This window comes from Diabrotica undecimpunctata, chromosome 8 (genome assembly GCF_040954645.1).
Source record: "Diabrotica undecimpunctata isolate CICGRU chromosome 8, icDiaUnde3, whole genome shotgun sequence".
NCBI classification, from domain to species: domain Eukaryota; kingdom Metazoa; phylum Arthropoda; class Insecta; order Coleoptera; family Chrysomelidae; genus Diabrotica; species Diabrotica undecimpunctata.
In genome coordinates, this window is record NC_092810.1 from 32,064,259 (window position 1) to 32,077,685 (window position 13,427).

The 13,427-nt window shown below is 32.8% G+C and overlaps 1 protein-coding gene across 5 annotated transcripts in view; it reads left to right on the forward strand.

Moving 5' to 3' along the window:
* LOC140447400 (four and a half LIM domains protein 2-like) overlaps nt 1-13,427 on the forward strand; it is a 184,251-nt gene that overhangs the window by 136,900 nt on the left and 33,924 nt on the right. Inside the window, exon 1 of one of the 5 annotated variants that reach the window (XM_072540032.1) lies at nt 9,766-9,856. The exons of the other annotated variants lie outside the window; for them this stretch is intronic. The gene's annotated coding sequence lies outside the window, so the exon portion shown is untranslated. Of the gene's footprint in view, nt 1-9,765; nt 9,857-13,427 lie in introns of those variants that run through there. 5 annotated transcript variants of the gene reach the window in all.

Sequence of the window (13,427 nt, forward strand, 5' to 3'; positions counted from 1 at the left end):
AATATTAAAACAATTTCTAAATTTCTAATCCCTTCTGAAAAACCTGCTCCCCTACCACTGTTTACCTTATTTAGTAAAACAAATTGTTACACGGCAATGTCACATTTTCCACATTGCATGGCTAAACAGATGGTTTATGAGAAAAGCACCCGTCGGCTTATATCAATAAAATAATTTTTGTTTGTTTTTGAATAATCCGAAACGAAACGAGAAAGATGTTTGGAAGACATCAAACAATTACCTTGGAGATTATTAATGTGTCTAACGGCCTTGCAATTGGTTTCTCGTTATTAAAACATTCAAATCTATGCTACTGAGATTTTCAGAAATATTTTTACTTTCTCGGTTACACCTACTCGGCATGTTGCCTTGCCCATACACTCGACTAAGGGAAAGTTAGTATTGAAAGTAAATTTATGGTATAAAAGTAGTTTTTATAAAACCTACAAATATTGAATCGCCTTTAGCCAAATACAAGTAGAGATATTGCAAGAGGCAATAACACTATTTCAAGTAAAAGTTGATATTTCTTAGTAACATAAAAGTGTTATATTGTGTGAAATATTCTTCATAGACATCTGCATTCATATCTTCATGTTAGTGTTTGGTTGATGTCGGCTGAAACCCCAAAACACCTTCAACGAACCTTTCATGGCATATACAGACTACCTGTTATTATTAATCGGCGGCTTTTGCCGATAGGAATATTTTTAATCCCGTAGATAAACCTTCTATAGAAGTTTGACGACTGATTTGAATACTTTTGTCCTGCCATGAACAAAGTGTCTTTATAGTAGTGTATCCTACTATTAATAAAGACAGTCAATCAGATTATAAAGTAAATTACAAAGACTGTAACTGTACATACATTGGACAGACGGATCAGTATTTACTTAGACGATTTATTGCACATAAAACAGTACAAGAAACGATAAACCAAACACTACAGCTTTAACTAAATATTCTTTGAAAACTAACCAGATTTTCGATTTTAAAATATACATATTTTAGGGAGTCAATTACAGTAATATATAAATGTGAAGTATAGGTGATGATCCATATTAAAAAACAACCGATCTGCATCCCAAAGACCCCTCCAATATATATTATAATTTTATTAATTAATTATTATCATCATCAGCAAACATCTCGACGAATGCATCAATCGTTTAAATTCAAGCACGAAACTCGTTTTAAGATCCATAAGTGATTTAGGGCTACAAATCTCCGCAGAAAAATCCAAAGTTATAATCTTCATAAACATGAAACCGATGCAGAAAATTACAATAGATGGTATAGAATTTCCGGTGGATACCAATGTCAAATACTTAGGAATCATATTAGACAGAAAATTGACCTGGAAACTTCATATTGAACAAATAGAGACAAAATGCAATAAAGGACTAAACTTCTTAAAATCCATTATGCGAACTCGGTGGGGTGCAGAACCTCAAACAGCTCTAACCTTCTATAAAGCTTACATAAGATCAATAATTGATTATGGTTGTACACTTTATGGAACAGCCAATAAAACAAATCTACATAAGCTGGATATTATACAAAACAAATCACTCAGAATATGTCTCCATTAGAACTGAGATCATTTTAGCTGAAAAAATGATTATTAAGTCGCTAAAGAAAAACTCACCATTCATTAACAGCATATATATAAGTTAAACGAATACGACCTAACTAAGCCTTTTTGGATTCATAAAAACTCTCCTCCTATTTGTGATGGATTAAGAAACGTGACCTTAAAACCACAAACAAAGGTAGGGACCGACTACTTTGATCATTTTGTTTCCTGTGATGTGAATATACCCCTTTATTCGGAGTAAACATCATTTAATAGTATAGTCAGAAATCAAATTTTTGAGGAACATCCAAACTACGTCACTATATACACTAATGGATCTAAAAACACCGATGGTACAGGTTGCGCTTTCGTAATACCTAAACGTATACAGAAAAAATATAAGTTAAACAAAAACACATCTATTTTCACAGCTCAGGCAATAGGAATTCTAAAAGCACTAGAATATGTTCATCAGGAAAAGGATCAGAATGCTATAATCGTTTCCGATTCACTTTCCGTTCTTAAAATTTTAAAATCAAACTCAAACACAACCAATGACATTATTTTTAGCATCCAAGCAATACTTAAACATTTAAAAGATCAACATAAATATATAAAATTCTTCTGGGTCAAAGCACACGCAGGAATAACAAACAATGAAATTGCCGATCAAATTGCCAAAGAAAGCATAGTAATGGGGGAACAAATAAATTACGAATTAACCACAGATGAACAAATAATCATAGCAAAACAGAGAATGATGAAGAAATGGTCATATTTAGGGCAAGAGTACAGCTTTAAAAATCCAACACGTTACACCAGACTTGAAACCAAATTAAGGAGAAAACCTTGGTACAATGAGTACGATTACAGTCGAAAAAGTATAACTACTATCAGCAGAATGAAGTTGGGTCACGCATGTTATCCAGCACATTTATTTAAAATAAAATACTTGAGGAGTGATCGTTGTGAAGCCTGTAATAAAATCGGTGACCTGGACCATATCTTTTTTGATTGTTTAAAATATAGAACTCAATCTTCACTCAATCAAACTAATGAGCTTGTCAGAAAACTTTTAAAATTAAACAATGAAAGCCCATACTGCATCTTCTTGCTTTAGACAGAAAAGAAATTTACGATTGTTTGCTGTCTTTCGTCAGAATAACGAATATACAAATATAACTACCTTTGTTGATCCCTGATGGCTTTCCTTAATGTATGTATACCTATCTGTCCGAGGCCTACCTTTTATCGTTTATAAAAATGCCCTGATCGGCTCCTGGGCGAGAAGAGTGTAATTCTTGTATTGTATCTGTTTTTAAAAATGTGTGTCTGGCTGTGTGGGTATTTACCCTAAAGCCAATAACAAAAAAAATTAGCATCATTCTCATTGGCACTGCAGCACTCAATGAGCCAAAGCATTCTTTAGAACATTCCCCCATTCCGTCCTATCTCTAGTAATTCTTCTTAATCCTTTAACTTTGATAGATTTTAAGTCGTCTTCCAGTTTTTAAGTTGTTCGGGTACCTAAGTTTTCGTATACCTCTAGTACGTCATACCACTGGTCCTCTTTGGTTAAACACTTTTCTGTTTCCTAAACTTCAGGAGGACTTTGTAAGACTCGAACTGAAAAAAAATGAAAGTTTCTTCGTATCGAAGTGCACAGACAGAAACCATATTGTATTTTAATTTTTAAGAAATCTCCTATTTCTATATCGCTTTAATTTTAAATATCAATAGTGTTAAATGTAGTAGAACAAATCGGTAATATGGACATATTGCGATTTATGTCCAGTTATTTCGGCAATGGGTCGAATTCTGCATGTTTTTAGAATTTGCACAGAAACAGGAACGATGGAAGTCCTTTATAATGAATCAACTGCAGTAATTGTAATGCATACAAGAAGTATAAGGTATGCAAATAGTTTTATTGTACAGAATGTTAAAGTTTACAACGAATTGTTAAGAAAGTTTACGACAAGTGAATATCATTTCAAAATAATTAACGACAATATTCAATGAATATCGCACAACTAAGCTATATAGTGAATATACAGGATGTCCACTAATCCTCTTCATAAGTAAAAAAGCCAACTCCGTAATTAAGTTTGTCGATTCAATGTATAAAACTACACAATGCGTTTTTTTATTGTAGCAAGATGCCTTTATCTGAACTATTTTTAACATTTCCTTCTTTATGGTATTTTACAACGTTTTTCAACATTTTCTGGAGAGTCTTGTAGGGCACTCCGAAACGGCAACCCAACTGCCTTAAGATGATTTTTATCGTCATCATTGGTCTTACGGCTAAAGTTAATCTTCCACCTTTCTGTTCCCTGCAACTTTATGCCGATTAGCAACACAGATCTTCCTGATATCCTCATAGAATACTAGAATATGTACTAAATAATTCTGCAATACATATAATACTAAAAATATCTTGCTTAGATCGAGTTACCAATGAAGAGGTTTTGCGAACACTCTCGAAAATTACAATATTTAGGCCATGTGATCTTCTTCTTCCTATGCCGTCCCCATTAACGGAGGTTAGCGACCACATTTTTAAAAGCTTCTCTGTCTTTTGCAACGTGGAATAATTCGTCTACAGTCATGTTTGTCCAGTCTCGAATATTTCGCAGCCATGACTTTCTCTTTCTACCTATTCCCTTTTTGCCATCGACTCTACCCTGCATGATGACCTGCAGAAGACTATATTTATTATTTCTCAGTATGTGTCCAAGGTTTGCAGTCTTGCGTATTTTTATCGTTCTCAACAATTTTTTGTCTCGATGGAGGCCATGTGATGCGGTAGACAAAATACGAGCTTATGCAAATTATTATTTAAGGAAAGATTATAGGACATTTTATGTAGTTCCGTATGATTTTTTTAATAGGTATTTTAGTGCATATTTTTTTTAAATACTAATCAATTTATTGTGTACTGTCATTACTAAAAAAAATGAAAATCTTGTGGAACTTCCCCACGTTGGGCGCCCATTTTGACAAACATAACAGTGGAGTCGCTATTTAATCATTGGATGCTAATTGTTCAACAATAAAATGACACCTCAGTTGTGTTACTATAAAACGACAGTTAAGGTGACAATTTTATTGTTGGGGCCCTTGACTAACTCTGTCTCAGGTGTAAATGTGAAATGCAAATCTGAAAAATACGTTTGGCAGGGACAAATAAAGGATTATATTAACTAATCATATTTATTATACATTAAGAATGAATTTTAATATTAATAAAGAAAAAAGAAGCAAATCTTTCCTAAAGCTGTACAAAAATGTGAAAATAATATTTATGTCAAAATGTATTATTGGCTTTATGTAGTTGAAAATATAAATTATTGGCTTCATGCAGTTGAATGTAGCTTTGACTGTAGTCGAAGTAGTTTTCCGTATTTTAGATATATGTTGATTTCATGGTAGCAGCCATGTTAGTGCCTTACTTAGTACTACTAGTACTTTAAATACATGAAATATATTTACTTCTGCATTGAAGTAAAACTAAACATGACAGATCGGAAATCAGAGTTGCCAACTGAAACATATTTTGTATCGACTTGGAGTACATCATAGATATATATATATATATATATATATATATATATATATATATATATATATATATATATATATATATATATATATATATATATATATATATATATAATAGAATTGACATAAATGAAAATTGAGATTGAAGAATAAAGTTTAACCAGAAAATGGTAAAACAAAACAAAAAGTTAACAATTGAATAAAATAAAAAGAAATTATTAGAAGAAAAATAACACACATCTCACGTTTATAATGCTACAACTAATAAACGATTATACACACGATAAAATAAGGAGTAATTAGCACCGCGGAGAAAAACAGTAAATTGAATATAGAGACAAAAGTCTGGAAAACCGACTGAACGTATAATTCCATCTTTCTATGTCCTCCAGATTAGCGGTATGCATGTACACTATTAAATATTTTAGAAAAAAAATTGGTAATTAGATTTGTAATTTGTTTATCTCATTCTTGACATCCAACTATGATGTATGCCAACAACAGTATTGCACAGTCACTCACTGTATACATTCTCTCTGTAAAGAATAGTTATTTCCTTTTTTGCCTACAAAAACATATGTATCTACATAAATTTGTGGGCTTCGTTGTTAACCTTGCGAGGCACAAAATAATCTCCTATTAATTCATTCCATCAAATATTCGTGATGAGACTCACTTACCATTGACTACTGGCGTGTTAGTCCGGGTATTTATGTGTACGAACTAGGAAATTATCTTTTTATAACCGAAAGTTTATAATAGAAATCCAATGTAAAAATGCAGCAGGCTACTTTTTTGTATTTTTTAATCAAACTAATAAATCAAACAGGGCCTTCGTAACATAGCAGTAGGTGGATTATTACATTATTTAGTTTAAAGTTAATTGCACGTTATTAGTGACATTTCTGTGACGTCCCAGTGCTACCAACTAAAATTTACTCTCCATTAGTTTTAGAATTATAATTATTTTGACTAATATACATATTTTCAATGAAATAACATTTATTATAGGAAAAAAACAATCATTTGGTTCTCAAAAACAATTTGTAGTTTTGAAGCGAAGCTTCTATGCTGACGTTGTATTACTTTTTCTCTATAGTAAGATGCTGAGACAAGCGCCGCAAGATGGCGTCGTCACGGCTAGCGTCAATTCGTTTCTAGTCATCATATGTTTACTCTAAATTAAAATCATAAATATCATACAAATAATAACAATATTGAATCATGTTTAAATTTTCTTCACACTTCTCGTTTTAAAATAATTTCATATAAAAACAATTATTATTTTTAAACATATTATTTAGCTTATATAATAATTAATGATATTTATTTATATTTTATTATAATTTAATATTTCATTTGAATTTGACAGGTCTGTCAGAACGTCAGAAGTAAACAACGTGTGCTTTGTTAATACGTCAACAGGGGGCGTTAAGAGCAAACATAATAATTCATTGAATTATTTGAATATAATATAACTTTTTTTTAATATAAATAATAAATAAATAATAAAACTACTTTATTCAATTTTAAAAATATTATTTAAATTTTAAACATATAGAAAACAGTATAAATCTTTGCGCTAGTCAACTGTACCGACTACTGTTAATCTTTTTTTTTAAATCACGATATTAGAAAATTACTTCTTCTTCGTCGTCGATGCAGCGGATTTTCCAGCATTCGGAGAACTTCCGGCATTCTTGGTATTATTTGCTTAAGTTTCTTTTGGGTTTTTCGTATCGCTGTTTTTATTTGATTCCGCTTTGGTTGGTGCCTCGAAGAAAATCGGAACTATTACAGAAAAAAAATATTCTGGAATAATCAATAAGAGAAACGTGGAAAAGTACTTACTCAGTGGGCAGACAACCTAAAGGTTGATAACAAACTCGTTAGTGCTGCGAAGACAAAGAAAAGTGGAGACATATGAAAGATTTGGTCCGATAGCGTACATATTTTGGCTGTGATGATTATTTCGTTATATGTCAGGTAAATTTTCGTCTTGAGACTTGAGATATCTTAAAATAAAATTCATATTACGAATCATTTCAATACCGTTAACTCAATCAGTAAAAATATACATTAAATACATATATATCATATCACAAATACATGTATTAAATACATTAATACACAAAAAAAGGGGACAATACAGATCTGAAAAATTATCGTCCAATATCACTACTATCACAACTTTATAAAACATTCACAAAAATAATTACAAATAGATTGACAACAAAGTTCGATGTATATCAACCAGTAGAGCAAGCCGGATTTAGAAAAGGGTTCAGTACATGTGACCATCTTCACACACTAAAGGTCCTAATAGAAAAAGTTAACGAATACAATTTACCAATCTGTTTAGCATTTATAGACTACGAGAAAGCTTTTGACAGCATAGAATTATGGGCTATTGAGGAATAGGAATATTAACACAATATATATATTAACACGCTGAAATGGTAGTCACGATGGATAACGGAATGAAAACGAGGCCAATAAAAATCAACCGAGGAGTAAGACAGGGAGACACCATATCTCCAAAACTATTTACTGCCGCACTTGAATACATCTTTAAATCACTAAATTGGGAAACGAAGGGACTATCGATAAACGGAAAGTATTTAAACCATCTAAGATATGCAGATGACGTAGTACTAATAGCCGACAGCTGGAAAGAACTGAAGACGATGATCGATGAGCTTCATACGGAATCCATAAAAAAAGGACTGAAAATGAATCTGAGTAAAACTAAGCTAATGTCGAATAAAGATGATCAACCGACGATAACCATCTAAGGAACAAAAGTGGAACATGTAGAAGAATACATATATCTGGGTCAGAATATCAAGGTAAACAAAGAAAACCAAACTACCGAAATAAGCAGACGAGTAAGAATGGGATGGGCCGCATTTGGAAAACTCTCATACATACTGAAAAACAAAAAGATACCCCAAAACCTTCGAACAAAAGTGTTCGATTCTTGTATCCTTGGAACATGGACAAGATTCGAAAAACTCAGCGAGCCATGGAACGACAGATGCTTGGTATCTCACTAATAGATCGACAAACGAACGAAGCAATCCGGAACAGAACAAAAATAAAGGACGCCGCGAAACAAGCAGCTAAATTAAAATGGAAATGGGCTGGACACAACGAACGTCTCGAAGATGGTAGATGGAACAAAGAAGTCGGAAACTGGCGACCGTACGATGCGAAGAGACCAAGAGGAAGACCTCAAATGCGCTGGAACGATGATATCAAAAGTGTCGCAGGACCAATGAGGGATGAAGAATGGCGAGAAAAAAAAAAAAAAACATATATCATAACCGGTGTTTTAAGGTTTTGTAAATGTTGAGCTTTACTGCACATGGAGAGTGAGATTTCTCTCCTTGAATTCTAATGTACGATCTTACGTGTCAGTTTAGTCAATTATACCCAGCATTTCACAGAACCAGTAATCGTGAAGAACGCCTACTAAGAGCAATTGCTTTTAGGGATCGCTTCAGCACCACTAGATCAATTGGCAATCAACGGTTGGCTGCTGCAGGACAAAACGTAATATAAAAGCATTTTCACTGAGAATAAGGCCTTTTGGTCTTGAATCCTACCCATTGAAAGACATGAGGAAGCATGACTGCGGTGGTGCTAAAGACGAGACAAGTCCGATAAGGAATAGAACCGAATTATACTTAGTGACGAATGTAACTCAAAGAAGGCCAAAGAACATGAGACAGCGTTTACTTGGGTTCCATATCACATGGAAGTAGGTCTTCTCTAGTATTTCTGAAAAAAAACATGAACGTCTATGGTTACATTCATAATGTCTGGAAACTCTTTACAGTGCCCTATCTACGAGAACTCGAAAATCCTATTTTCCAGCAAGATAATGTCAAGCCTCACACTGCAGCACTCACTTAAATGTACTTCCGTCAAGCTAACGTCATCGTTCTTACACAACCAGCAAGATCACTCTACCTACCTTTCTTCCATTGAACCTGTATGAGATATGGTACACATAAGGTTGGACGGATTGCCTGCTCCACTGATGTTTCTCCGTCAAGCTAACGTCATTGTTCTTACATGTCCAGTAAGATCACTGGACCTACCTTTCTTCCATTGAACCTACCTTTCTTCCATTGAACCTGTATGGGGTATGATACACAGAAGGTTGGACGGATTGCCTGCTCCACCGATGAATTTACAGCACCTTCTTAATGTGATTTAGAATTCTTGGACCTGTGTACCACCGGAAGATATCGATAACCTCATTCGAAGCATGCATTGCAGAATAGAGGAGTGCGATATCATAAGAGGAGCTCTAACTAATTACTAAATTTTTATGTTATGAACTATTCCAATTATGAGGAAACTTTAATCAACTGATATACTATATATGTACCCATTTTATTAACAAAAAATATTGACATATTTTAATAATTCAGAGAAAATACAGTAGCTTAAAAGCTGTATAAAAAAAGTTATTCGCAGAATCATACATAATTCAACCGTTACCTGGTTTTTCACCAAAATTGACTGTATTAGAATACCGGGTAGGCTGTTTCTCTTCTACGAGAGGTACGAGCTACCGCGAGTGATCTTACAGCTTTTGCTGTTTGCTTTCAGTTCATATCGGAACTTCTTTAGAAGTCGCTCGCGATCCTCACTACAATACTAACGCGTGCTGGATGATAACCTCTAAAAAATAGTGTGAGAAAGGTTTGAAGTGCTTTGAAGTTCAATAACTCGGAGCCCTTGGATGGGTTTAGAGCGAAACGGAATACAGGGTGTTACATAAAGGAGGTTGAAAAGTGAATACAGAATTTCGGGAATATTTTTGAATATATTAAATTGATAGAAATGTTTCAAACTATATTAAGATTAGCTTTTCGGCATAGTATATAATAGAATCAGTGGATTAAAAGAAATGTTTGATTTTTATTCACGATTTTACTATTGTTATTTTATTTTTTTTAAATAATAAGTTATTAATATTGTTTTTATTCACTATAAGAATTTATTCGTGTTTTTAGGTTATTCTATACAATATTTATCTTAGTGTTCTTTCTATACACTTATTTTATCTAGTCTTATTTTTCTTGGAGTTCGAAGTAATAAATACCTCTATTCTGATTCAAATTTATTTGATCTTCTATTGCACCTTCATTGATTAATTATTTGTGATTCTCTCCTATATTTAGTTTCTTTTATAGTAAGCAGTACCTTCTTCTTCTTCTTCTTCTACTTTTGTCCGTTAACTCTCGAAAGAGTGTAATGGGATTTTTTCTCGATCGCTCGTACGGTGGATTTCCCTCCTTTCCTGTCTTGGGCTACTAGGGAAGATTCATGTAGACCTATATCCAGAGTGTGAGAGACCTTCCTCGATGTCGTTTGCCATTGACTTTACCTTCGATAAAAGTTTTTATAGACTGTTCTTCGAGCTATGTGCCGAACTATCTGAGGTAGGACTGATTTATTTTTGTTGAAAATCATGTGTTGAGCTTTAATTCTTTTATATTTGAAATATTTTGTCCACATTTCGAAGGCATATATTTCTCTTCGTTCTTCTTATTCTTGTTTATCATAAGACCATATTCCCTGCTTATCTTGTCCAGCTTTTCAGAATTTGGAGCAGTTCCTCTTCTGAATTAGCTAACATTATGTTATTGTCCGCAGCATATCTAAGGTTCGTGTTTCTTTTGCCACATATCGTTATTTCGCTTCCCCATCCTTGTCAGACTTTTCTCATAACATACAGTTGTAGCTTACACCAGATTTTGGTTTAAATGTCTACATCTACCAAAATACTCTTACTCACTTGGGGTAATTACATCCTAAAAGAAGCTTTTAGCAAATTTAAAATGATCTCCTTGCTGTTTGCGTTGTAGTGTGTGGACCTCAGCCACCTGCCAGGAATCGTTACTGTTTGCAGGTGCACAATCTAGTTTAGACGCTGCGGTTTGTGAAACCGACCGTGTTCATAAGAACAGCACATATACCAACACATCTAAAGAGTTTAATTTGTTATTCCAGATTGCTTTATTGCATTATAGCAGCGTAGCACATTGTTGTGCTAGTCGTTATGTTAACGTTATGAATATGTATCTTGCAATTTCTATTTGAATGGGAATAAGCCACAATTCAAGTTTAAAATAAGTTTATTGACGTTTCAATTTCCATTTAGGAAATCGTTTTTAAAATACAAACATTAATAAATTTCCGAAGTGGAAATTGAAACGTTAATAAACTTATTTTAAACTTCAATTGTGGCTTATTCCCATTAAAATAGTAATTGCTTTAGAATGCAAGAAAATAGCTTCAGAACAATATTGCTATTTTTGTTTCTGATCTAATTTTTTTCTCTGATCTTCATCTTCGTTAACTGTATACTTAAATGGCTTTATACTCTTTCTATCGTTGTGTTATTGATACTCAGGTTATCTATATTTCTTAAATGTTTTGAATATAATCACAGCTTTAGTCCGTAGTGTTGGCACGTGTTGTATACATGTTCTAGTATGATTTGTAACTCTTTAATTCCATTTGCAAATATTACAAAAATATTATCATATCTATTGCTTTTAGGTACTACTTCCGTTAGATTCCAAGCAATCCCAAGCTTTATTTGTTGGTTTCTAATGTGTATTATATTTTGCTTTAGAAGACCATTTTTATTGCCGGCATGTGATAAAAATTTAGCAACGTTTTGTAACATATATTATCAGTTTAGAAATAATTTAATGTTCGTCATAAAGGCAATAAATTACGCAGACATTGTCTAAAAATGATGTTAAAATATGTACACAAAATTTCCCAGTTGTGGTCATTTGAAAAAACTAGGTTAATAAATAAATGATATCAAATTTATATTCTGGGATTTCCCTGTATTAAATAATTCATAAAAATTTTAGTTTTGGAAAATATTATTTTTTGGGTCCATCCGAATATCTTTTGGATGGACTAATTTTTATCTCATATGCATTTAAAAAAAAAGATGAACAATTCTTTTTCGATATCGTCAACCTATTTCATTTGAAGTCATTTGTCATGTTCTTGCTACAGATAGTTTACAGTTTTATATTTTTGTATACCATTCCTTATATTTTAGCGTTTCATTCTTGAAAGCTGCAGGAGGCATAGTAGATCATCCCATTTTCTTCTAGGCTTCTTGTAGTTCTTCCCTATTTCGAACTCGTGTGTATAATTAAAATGCACAGTGATAAAATACATATTATTTTATAATTTGTTCACTGATTTTTCTATTAACCGATTTGCATAAAGCAATTAATTCTTGGTTTTTACTTCCTCTGTGGCTCCTATATCTGAAATTATGGTTTTCTTTCAATATTCTTTTTATTTTTATATGCGAGCACCTATCCGAGCTGTAATTTCTATTGTATTATATATTCTTTCTGGAATTGTGTATCTTAAATGTGTTATATGTAATCTTTGTTTGTGTCTACTCATAATGTTTTGACTGTATGATGTAATTGTCTGAATTTGGATAGTTTGGTGTAAAAATTCATTTTTCCGGCGCTTATCCAATAGAATTTCGTCATTGAAATGATATTCGCGAAGATCTTAATAATATATATTTATCAGCCATACATTTCTTAATATTCATGATCAAGTAAACATCAGAGAGTATCAAATCTGTCGAATATGAAGGTTGCTCTAACAATTCATGTCTCAATTCGGCCAAATGTTTCCTGTTACAAGCTCTCTTTAGGTGGATGCACTATTCTCACGAAAAGTACTTAATTGTTTCTTTATTCATACCGGACCTTTTTCTTTCTACTTCTTCATACAGCTAGCCAAGCAGCGAATGTATTCGACATTCATTGTTCAATCGGTTGGAATGTAATCAATTTAAAGAATATTTTGAAATACTAAAAAACACTAGTCACAATCTTAGCACTCGATGTCAGTTGGAAAGATTATTGTCCTATTCAAAACGAACCAAACCTTACTGACACAGTCTTCTTCTTAACAGCCGAATTATCTGTACATTTTTCTAAACGGGTACACCTGCGTTTTTTAAGTCGCGCAATGCTTTTTCTCCCCCTTGATGATTTTTCTCATGATTGTCACTATATGTTTTGTGCCATTCTATCAGTATGCTATTTTTTTCCTACCCATTTGTCAATCGAATCTATTTTGCACTGCTTTTTATTGTTTTTACTTCTTTCTGTACTGGTTAGATGCAGAGAATGGCTGAACTGACACCTCGAAGTGAATACTATTGTCTTTAGTGATGAGTCGAGATTCTGTTTGGCTATGGATGATCGCC